Genomic DNA, 11212 nt, shown 5'->3' with positions numbered 1-11212 from the left:
TGTTTGTTTTGTAGCTCTTTGTATATTCTGGAGATTAGCCCTCTATCACCTATGTCGTGTGCGAAGATCTTCTCCCATTCTGTGGGTTGCCTTTTTACTTTGTTGATTGTTTCTCTAGCTGTACAGAAGCTTCTTAGTTTGATGAGGTCCCAATTGTTTATTTTGGTCTTGATTTCTACTGCTTTTGGAGTCTTTTTTAGGAAGTGAGGGCCTACCCCTAAGTGTTGCAGTGTGTTTCCAACATTTTCTTCCAAAAGTTTGAAGGTTTCTGGATGTAGGTTTAGATCTGTTATCCATTTAGATCTGATCTTAGTGTATGGTGAGAGATGTGGATCTATCTTTTTGTTTCTGCAGGCTATTAACCAGTTGTCCCAACAGCATTTATTGAACAGACCTTCCCATTTGCCCGGATTGTCGTTTGTCTTTTTGTCAAAGATTATTTGGCTGTACCTGTTTGGGTTCCCTTCTGGTGTTTCTATTCTGCTCCATTGATCTTCCTCTCTATCTTTGTGCCAGTACCACGCTGTTTTGATAACCACTGCCCTATAGTATGTCCAGAGGTCCGGAACTGTGATTCCCCCTGCTAACTTCCTGTTCTTCAGGATGGTTCTAGCTATCCGTGGTTTTTTGTGTTTCCAGATGAACCTTTGGATCATTGTTTCCACTTCCATGAAGAATGTTTTGGGCAATTTGATTGGGATTGCGTTGAATGTATATATTGCTTTTGGCAGTACAGACATTTTAATGATATTGATTTTACCTATCCAGGAGCATGGGATGTTACTCCATCTTTTGAGGTCTTGTTCAATTTCTTTTTTAAGTAATTTGTAGTTTTCTTCAAATAAGTCTCCTACATTTTTGGTTAGATTTATTCCCAGATATTTCATACTTGCCTTTTGGCTAAGATCAAGTGTAGTATCTGTTCTTATCAGTTAATATTTTTAAAGATTTATTTATGTTTATTAAAAGTCAGATACACAAGGAAAAGGAGATACAGAGAGAAAGGTCCTCTTTCCACTGGTTCACTCACCAAGTGGCTGCAATGGCTGAATCTGAGTCATTCTGAAGCCAGGAACCAAGAAATTCACTCAGGTCTTTCATGCAGGTGCAGGGTCCCAAGGCTTTGGGCCATCCTTGACTGCTTTCCCTGCCACAGGCAGGGGGCTGTGTGGGACGTTGAGTGCTGAGACATGAACCAGAACACACATGGGATCCTGACATGTGCAAGGTGAGGACTTTAGCCAGTAGGCTACTGTGCTGGGCCCTCTATCTTACAGTTAAACACATTTTCCAAGTCTTCCACCAACATTTCTGTAGTTTGTTGTTGCATTTGTGCTATTAGACTCTCCTTCAAATTTTTTTTAAAGATTTACTTTATTTTTATCTGAAAGGCAGTTACAGAGAGAAGTTGAGAGAGATAGAAATAGAACTAGAGATAAATAGAAATAGAGATAGATATATATATATATATATATATAGAGAGAGAGAGAGAGAGAGAGAGAATCTTAAATCTGTTGGTTCCTTCTCAAAATGACCATAACGGGAGAAGCTGGGCCAGTCTGAAGTCAGAAGCAGGCAATTCTTTCAGGCCTCCCACATTAATGCAGGGGGCCAAGGCCTTGAGCCTGCCCCTGCTGCTTTCCTGAGCCATCAGCTGGGAGCTGGAATGGAAGCGAAGGAGCCAGGACATGAACTGGTGCTCAATGGGATGCTAACTTGTTAGGTAAGTCAGTTTACTGTGCCACAGCACCAGTCCAGATCTCCTCCAACTTACTGATAATGAGTCAGATGAGAAGGACTGGGGCCAATATTGTGCCGCAGTGGACAATCCTGGCTGGGCCAATGGGGAAAGCATGCCTCAAGTGTTTAGGCTTCTGTCACTGACATGGGAGGCCAGGGGGAAGCTCCTGGCTCCTGCTGTCTGTTTTGCTCAGCTTTGGCCATTGTGGCCATCAGGGAAATGAAACAGTCATAGAAGATTTCTCTCTCTCTTTCTATCTAGAACCTTACACTTTTTTGGGTAAGATTTATTTCTGTATTTGAAAGTCAAAGAGTTAAAGCGCTACCTTACAAGACAGAAATCGAGCTATAAATGCTAGTTTAGGACCATGATAGTATCTTGCTGTTCTTAGAACACCTTGAGCATCTCTTTATTTAATTTACATAAAAATTAGTGATGATTAGAAGGATAAAAGGGCACATCATTACTTGTAGTATAGTATGGTATAGTATAGTGTAGTATAGTATAACTCTGGTCTTAGAATCCATAATCACTTGGCTCTTTCTAGGAAGCACAAAATAAGAAAAATAATTTTTATAAGCATCACAAAATTAATTATGATAAGTGCTTTTGAAGAAAAACCTAAAAAGTAATGAGAGAGTTTCTGCACTTTTCAGAAAAGTGGAATTATTAATTGGATGAGAGCAAAAAGCACTATTTTGTTTTTCTCATTACTTTCTTCTTTCTGTTGCTGTAATTAGGGCAAGACAAGAATGGTTGCATTTTATTAATCTCTATTAATTCATATATGCTGAATTTTATTTAAAATTTTATGTAATAAAATACATATGTGTTTATATATTATATGTATATATAGTACATAAGTATGCATATTATATATATATAATATGTACATATACACATATATACGTATCTATATTTGAGCTCCCCGAATTTTGGAATTGGAGAGAATTCCTGTTGCAATATATACAAATGAGGGCAGGAAGTAGGCATTGTGACAGAGTAAGTTAGCGCCTGTTTGGGAACTCCAATGTGAGATGCCTGGTTTGGCTCTGTGCTTCCAATACAGGTTCCTACTCAGGTATGTATTCAGAGGCAATACATGATGGTTATTGTACTTGGATCCTTGCTACCCACAGAGAAATTTGTCTGCCAGTTTAAACTTGGTCCAGCCCTGGCTCTTGTGGGCATTGGTTATTGGACCAAGAGATGGAAGATCTCTCTCTCTGTTAAACTTTCAAATAAATAAACATTTAAAAGACATGAATTCAGTCTCTCGGTGGTCACACTTTGACTACCACTCTCTGGCTGCTGTCCTGCAGGTTAGTAGGTCCTGGTTTTCCTTTCACTCCCAGAATTTGCCTCCTCTGAAGTCCTCTGAATCAAACAAGAGCTTGTATCAATGACACCTGGACAAATACTAACCACTCTTGTTTTCTCCACCACTTCATGAGGTCTTTATAAGGCATCAATTTACCTCTATCATGAGTAGCCCTACCACAGTGTCATGCAGTCATAGCAATATAATTGCAGAATATGCTAATTCAAAATTGCACAATTAGAATATGAATGAGTTCTGATTTTATGAACATAATAGAACAATATGTAAATGGCCAGGAATTTTTATTTTGTTTTCAAGAATCATAGAATTACAGAGTTGGCAGGCTGAGTCAGATTTGTTGACACTGTGGCTGCCACATGGCAGTACCACTCTCACTGGTAAACAGAGATATCTGCTGCCGTTTGACAGGGATATTTTTGCAAATGAATATTTCAAATTAAACGTGGCCTTCAGGATTCCATCCCTGAAATAGAAGGCAACCATTTTGCATGCAAATGAAAAGAATTGCTATGCAAAACTCCACATAATTAATAATTGGGAAATTTATGTGTTGAATGAGTTGAAGCAAAGTCACATTCCAAAAATGGGTTTTCATGCAGGAAGTGAAGATCTTGGGAACAGGATGAAGAGAGGAGAGCTACGGGGTACCAGGATGGGAAAGAAGAAGCTCAGAGGGTTCTTGGTGACCCAGGATCGTGTAAATCTCAGGAAAGCTCTAATCCCAAGCATTTTCTATTTGATCCAGTTAACTTAACTAGTGTCAAGAAAGACTAGAGTGATAAGAACAGGAACTCTGCTGCAACATCAGCTCCGTGTGACTCCATTGGTGAGTGTCACCAATGTCAGGGATCAGGTTAGGCAGCAGTTTCCATTCACTCTCTCTCCCTCCTGGGTCAATGGAAGCTCCTTTCTAGCTCTGGTCTTCCCCTCTCTTTACAGTGTCCAGTACTGGAGCTTCTTTCGTCTCTTTTGGCCCGTGTACACAGTGATGCGGACTGTGTGAGTGACAGCTTGCCTTGAGAATGTTCTTCAGCCTGGAAGATGCTGATCTCCTACCACCACCAAAGAAGTACCATCGTTATGATAGTCGATTTTTTTGTATCAAGAAGAAAGTACACCCAGTGTTATCATGTGAACTTATTTTGCATAGAATATTTTGTTTCAAAAAAATTTATGGGGAGACTGAAAAAGATGGCCGACTGCAGAGAGCTGGTGTAGGGTGGAGTAAGGAAGGAGGGGAGCCGATCCAGCAGAGAAACAGGCCAGGAGGCGCGAAACTGTAGGGAGAAGAGCGAGAAGGTCACTGGAGTTCACTAAAGCAAGAAGATCTACACAGCGTGAAGGAACAGCCGCAAAAAGTAGGAAAGAAAATACAGCACGCCGCGAGAAACCTGGTGAGTCACGATCCCAGGCAGGGGGAAGGCGGCAGAGGCTCAACCGCCCCAGGGAAAACAGAGGCGGCTGGAAGGATAGGCGCCCACACCGACAGGGGCACCAGTCCCCTGGAAGGCAGGAGCCCCCAGAGGAGGCTACTGGACTGATCATTGGGTGCATTATCCCTGCAGAAGTGGAGGAAAAGCTGGGGAGATTTCCCAGAGGCTTGCCTACCCGCTGCTCGGCGGCTCTGGGAGAGTGCAGAGGGAACAGGAGCAGCACTGTGGGACTGGGGCTCAGAGATCCCCATATCGGCTCCGAGCTGTGGACCGGCTGCGGGAGAGTCAGTGGATCCTGTTGCTGGACTCGCCCTGAGCCCCAGAGGCTGGGCAACGCTCGACAGGGCCTCACGTCCTGGGCAGAGGAGCGGACTAGAGGGGGCACGTCTCACCTAAAGGGCTCTGTGCCTCTCAGAGATCCGCTTCCATCCTTGAGAGAGTGCAGCTGAGGAAGTGGCTTCTTCAGGGCGGAGTCCCCAGCTGGGCTCAGCTAGAGAGGCCAGACCAGAGCGGGCTCAGCTGAACTGGCCGGACAGGTTTTCCCAGCAGGAGCCCGCTCGGAAAGACCTGCCTGTGGTGTTGCAGCCCTCGGCGGAGCAGCGCTTCCGAGTTTGGCACTGGGGCCGCGGAGATCTCCAGCCCAGCACAGGCCGGGGTTGGGGATTTTAGGCTCCGAGCAGCAGGAGCCCTTGCTGTGCTAACCTCAAGCCCTGAAGGAGAGTCTCGGCTCAGCACTGAGGCAGAGACCCCCGCTGTATTAGCCTTGTGACCCAAAGCCCAGGCGCGGCTCGGCAGAGTGAATCTGTAGGGAACTGCCTTTGAGAGGGAGCCACAGGGGAAGGGGCCTGGCACTAGGGCTGGCCCACAAAGCCTCCTGACCCAACTCGGGGCTGTGATCTACAGACCCTGAAAGCAGCTGGTGACTCAGGCAGTAAGCCCTGCTGGGCTCAGCCGGAGACCCCAAACCAGAGCCGGCTCAGCTGAATCACTGCTAAAATCTCAAAACAACAAGAAGTAAAAACACAATGAGGAGAAGTATCAGAAAAAGCAATGACCCAGAGGAAAGATCAAGCACTCCCTCCCAATACAACCAAAAACTAATCTCAATATCTGAGATGCAAGATGAAGACATAGAGGAACTATCAGATAAGGACTTTAAGAAGCTAATGATGAAATTCGTCAGAGAGAGTGAAAAGCACTGGGAAGAGTCTAAGGCATTCGAAAACCATATCACTGCAGAAATAAATCAAGTCAAAAAGGGAATCCTTGATATAGAGAACAAAATTGAAAGCCTAACCAACAGAATGAACACAGCAGAAGACAGAATATCAGAATTGGAAGACAATCAGAATGAAAGGCAGCAGCTCATCAAACAGTTGGAGACAAATCTAGAGAAAGCCAATAGGTCCATACAGGAAATGAAAGACAACCTCAAAAAATCAAATATTAGAATAATAGGCCTTCCCGAAGGAGTGGAAAAGGAGACAGGCTTGCAACGAGTGCTCAATGAGATAATACAGGAGAACTTCCAGAATACTGGAAATATAAATCTAGCACAAATCCAGGAAGGACAAAGAACCCCCAGTAGATACGACCCAAACAAATTGTCTCCCAGACATGTGGTCCTCAAGCTACCTTCAAGTGAATACAAGGAAACCATTCTAAGACAAGTAAGAAAAAAGGATAAGATTACTTTCAGGGGAAGGGAAATCAGGATCACAGCCGACCTATCAGAAGAAACGCTCCAAGCAAGGAGAGAATGGGGTAAAGCCTATCAAATCCTGAAACAAAACAACTGCCAACCAAGAATAATGTACCCAGCAAAGCTCTCATTTATATTTGAGAATGAAATCAAATACTTCAACAGTAAAGAGAAACTCGAAGAATACATCAACACGAAACCAGCTCTGGAAAATCTCCTCAGGAAGGTGCTAAACCCAGAAAGAAAAAATACAAACCAAAATCAAAGATGGCAAATGGGAAGACCTCCCCACTAAAATCCATACAAGAAAAGTCAACCAATCAAAAACTCTAATAGTCGCAAATACACACTTGCACACTTACACTCATGGCAGCCCAAAACCAATTCCTCTCAATATTATCTCTAAACACGAATGGCTTAAACTCACCAATCAAAAGGCATAGATTAACGGAATGGATCATCAAACAGCACCCAACTATATGTTGCCTACAAGAGACACATCTAACCAGAAAATCCTGTAAGAAATTTAAAGTGAAAGGATGGAAAAAGACATTTCATGCCAATGGACGAGAAAAAAAGGCTGGTGTAGCTGTTCTAATCTCAGATGACCTAGACTTCAAGCTGACAGACATCAAAAAGGACAGAGAAGGACATTATATATTGGTGAAGGGACTGATCCATCAAGAAGTAATTACAATCGTGAACATATATGCACCTAATTCCAATGCGCCTAGCTTCGTGAAGCAACTACTTACAGACTTAAGGGGAGACATAGATACACACACAATAATAGTGGGCGATCTTAACACCCCGCTAACAACTATAGACAGATCAACAAAACAAAAACTCAACAAAGAAACAACAGAGCTCGTACAAACATTAGAACAACTGGACTTGGTAGACATTTATAGAATTTTTTATCCTAAGACCACAGATTATACATTTTTTTCAGCAGTACATGGCACCTTCTCCAGGATCGACCACATGATAGGACACAAAGCAAATCTAAATAACTTCAAAAAGATAGAAATCATACCATGTACCCTCTCAGACCACCACGGAATGAAACTGGAAATCAGCAATTCAAAATGCCCAAGGAAATATAGAAACTCTTGGAGGTTGAACAATATGCTATTGAACGAACAATGGGTCAGGGAAGAAATTAAAGATGAGATCAAAAAATTTATGGAAACCAATGAAAACTCTGATACAACATTCCAAAACTTGTGGGACACTGCCAAAGCAGTGCTACGGGGTAAACTCATCGCAATTGGAGCTCATGTCAAGGCCCAAGAGAGGCGCCAAATACAGGAACTAACCACACACCTCCAGGAATTGGAAAAGCAGCAGCAGATGAGCCCCACACACAACAGGAAACAAGAAATCATCAAAACAAGGGAGGAAATCAACCAGATAGAAATAAAAAAAACCATACACAAAATCAACGAATCAAAAAGCTGGTTTTTTGAAAAGATAAACAAAATAGACACCCCGCTGGCCCGACTGACAAAGAAAAAACAAGAGAAAGCAAGAATTAACAACATCAAAGATGAAAAAGGCAACATAACAACAGACATTACAACCATTAAGAACATAATCAGAAATTACTACAAAGCACTGTACTCCAACAAATCAGAAGACCACCAAGAAATGGAAAAGTTCTTAGACTCACACAACCTGCCAAAACTTAGCCCAGAGGCAACAATCAACCTGAACAAACCCATAACTGAAGCAGAGATTGAATCAGTGATTAAAGACCTCCCAACAAAGAAAAGCCCAGGCCCAGACGGCTTCACTCCAGAATTCTACAAAACATTCCGAACAGAACTAACCCCAATCCTCTACAAACTCTTCAAAACAATAGAAAAGGAAGCAACCCTTCCAAACTCATTCTATGAAGCCAACATTACCTTAATCCCAAAACCGGGCAGAGATCCTACAGAGAAGGAAAACTACAGACCTATCTCTTTGATGAACATTGATGCTAAGATTCTCAACAAAATCCTAGCCAACAGAATTCAAAAACACATCAGACAGATCATTCATCCAGATCAAGTAGGATTCATCCCTGGAATGCAGGGATGGTTCAACATTCGCAAATCCATAAATGTGATACACCACATCCAAAAACTGAAAAACAAGAATCACATGATAGTATCAATAGATGCAGAAAAAGCTTTCGACAAAATCCAGCACAACTTCCTGCTAAAGACCCTAACCAAGGTAGGCATAGATGGAAAAATCCACAACATAATCAAAGCAATATATGAAAAACCCAATGCCAGCATCATACTGAATGGAGAAAAACTGGAACCCTTCCCACTGAGATCTGGAACAAGACAGGGATGTCCGCTTTCTCCGCTGCTATTCAACATAGTTCTAGAGGTACTCGCTGAGGCCATAAGACAAGAAAAAGAAATCAAAGGAATCCAAATGGGAAATGAAGAAGTCAAGCTTTCACTATATGCAGATGACATGATTCTTTATATGGAAGAGCCAAAAGGCTCAACACAGAGACTGCTAGAACTTATACGAGAGTTCGGTAGAGTGGCAGGGTACAAAATTAATGAACAAAAATCAACAGCCATAGTGTATGCTAACAGCCCCAAGTTGGAAAAAGATCTAACCAGAAAGATACCATTCAAAGTAACAAAGGAAAGCATGAAGTATCTGGGAATTAACCTAACCAAAAATGTTGGAGACCTATTTGAGGAAAACTACAAACTACTTAAAAAAGAAATTGAACAAGATCTAGAAAGATGGAGTAACATCCCATGCTCCTGGATAGGTAAAATCAATATCATTAAAATGTCTATACTGCCAAAGGCAATATATACATTCAACGCAATCCCAATCAAATTGCCCAAAACATTCTTCACAGATCTGGAAACAATGATTCAAAGGTTCATCTGGAAACACAAAAAACCACGAATAGCTAGAACCATTCTCAAGAACAGGAAGTTAGCAGGGGGAATCACAGTCCCAGACCTCTGGACATACTATAGGGCAGTGGTTATCAAAACAGCCTGGTACTGGCAAAAAAATAGAGAAGAAGATCAATGGAGCAGAATAGAAACACCAGATGGGAACCCACACAAATACAGCCAAATAATCTTTGACAAAAAGACAAACGACAACCCAGGCAAATGGGAAGGTCTGTTCAATAAATGCTGTTGGGACAACTGGTTGATAGCCTGCAGAAACAAAAAGATAGACCCACATCTCTCACCATATACTAAGATCAAATCCAAATGGATAAAAGATTTAAACCTACATCCAGAAACCTTCAAACTTTTGGAAGAAAATGTTGGAAACACACTGGAACACTTAGGGGTAGGCCCTCACTTCCTAAAAAAGACTCCAGATGCAGTAGAAATCAAGACCAAAATAAACAAGTGGGACCTCATCAAACTAAGAAGCTTCTGTACAGCTAGAGAAACAATCAACAAAGTAAAAAGGCAACCCACAGAATGGGAGAAGATCTTCGCACACGACTTAGGTGATAGAGGGCTAATCTCCAGAATATACAAAGAGCTACAAAACAACCAAAATGTCAAAACAAACAAGCCACTCAAGAAATGGGCACGGGAAATGGGCAAACACTTCACAAAGGAACAAACCCAAATGGCAAATAAACATATGAAAAAATGCTCAAGTTCCCTGGCAATAAGGGAAATCCAAATTAAAACATCAATGAGGTACCACCTGACGCCAGTAAGACTGGCCCACATGAATAAGAGCACCAACAACACTTGTTGGCGAGGTTGCGGGGAAAAGGGAACCCTACTCCACTGCTGGTGGGGCTGCAGGCTGGTACAGCCTCTATGGAAATCAGTATGGAGAACATTCAAACAACTCAAATACAACATACCGTATGACCCAGCAATAGCACTCCTAGGAATATATCCAGAACACTTGTTTTATGAGAAACCAACATGCACTCCTATGTTCATAGCAGCACAATCAGTAATTGCAAAAACATGGAAGCAGCCAAAATGTCCATCAACAGAGGATTGGATAAGAAAGCTATGGTTCATCTACTCCATGGAATATTACTCAGCTATTAAAAAAAACAAAATGCAGTTCTTTGTGGCCAAATGGGCCAAACTGGAAACCATAATGCTAAGGGAAATGAGCCAATCCCAAAAGGTTAAATACCACATGTTTGCCTTAATTTGATATGATGTTATGTATAACAAGTTATGTTATGAATGTTATATGTTGTGTATAAACCAAAATTGAAATGTCAATGAGGTGGTCACAGAAGGTGGATAAGAAATCGCATTTACTTTTACCATATTGGTTACTCATTACTATGTCAATTAATTCCATAATGATGTAAATTTTTGCTGATGGTATGTTGGAGCTTTTAATTGATCGGGATGATACTCTGCTGGCTCTGTCTTCAGACCAGAGAGGGTATACCTAAGAAGCCGTTGAACTTGACTAGACAATAAGATGCTGGACTCTATGTTTGGTATATGCTTGCAATGGGGGAATCTCAACTGAACTTGAACTGTGGTTATGCAACAAGGTGGAGGAATCCACCATGGTGGGAGGGTTTAGGGAGGGGTGGGGAGAATCCCAGTACCTATGAAACTGTGTCACATAATACAATGTAATTAATGAATTTAAAATAAAATTAAAAAAAAAAAAAAACAAAACAAAAACAAAAACAAAAAAATTTATGGAACCACATTTGTAGGGAGTAACACAAAGAATTCTGATTCACACCTTATTCCATCCATCACTCCCTTCCTGGTCTCAAGTAATCAATACTGTAGGAACACACTTGTTCCATGTGTGGATTGCATGGTAGTATTAATTGTGGCAACTATCAGGCACTTCAAGATTTCCACTCTGCTTTTATTCTGAATGCCAGATTGATACATAGCTCTCTAATTGTTGTGTGATTATAACCCAAGGTCTTGCATGGAAATTTAGTATTTAATCTAAAAATATACTGTGATATTATGCAAAAACAGCTTCCCGGC

General features: G+C 41.5%; 1 pseudogene; it reads left to right on the top strand.

The window, feature by feature from the left end:
- The first annotated feature begins 880 nt into the window (after positions 1–880).
- On the top strand, positions 881–1085 carry LOC131481499 (U2 spliceosomal RNA; annotated as a pseudogene).
- The last annotated feature ends 10127 nt before the right edge of the window (positions 1086–11212 follow it).

This window comes from Ochotona princeps, chromosome 11 (genome assembly GCF_030435755.1).
Source record: "Ochotona princeps isolate mOchPri1 chromosome 11, mOchPri1.hap1, whole genome shotgun sequence".
NCBI lineage: Eukaryota > Metazoa > Chordata > Mammalia > Lagomorpha > Ochotonidae > Ochotona > Ochotona princeps.
The sequence above is the reverse complement of the archived record's forward strand: the minus strand, read 5'-3'. Positions and strand labels throughout refer to the sequence as shown.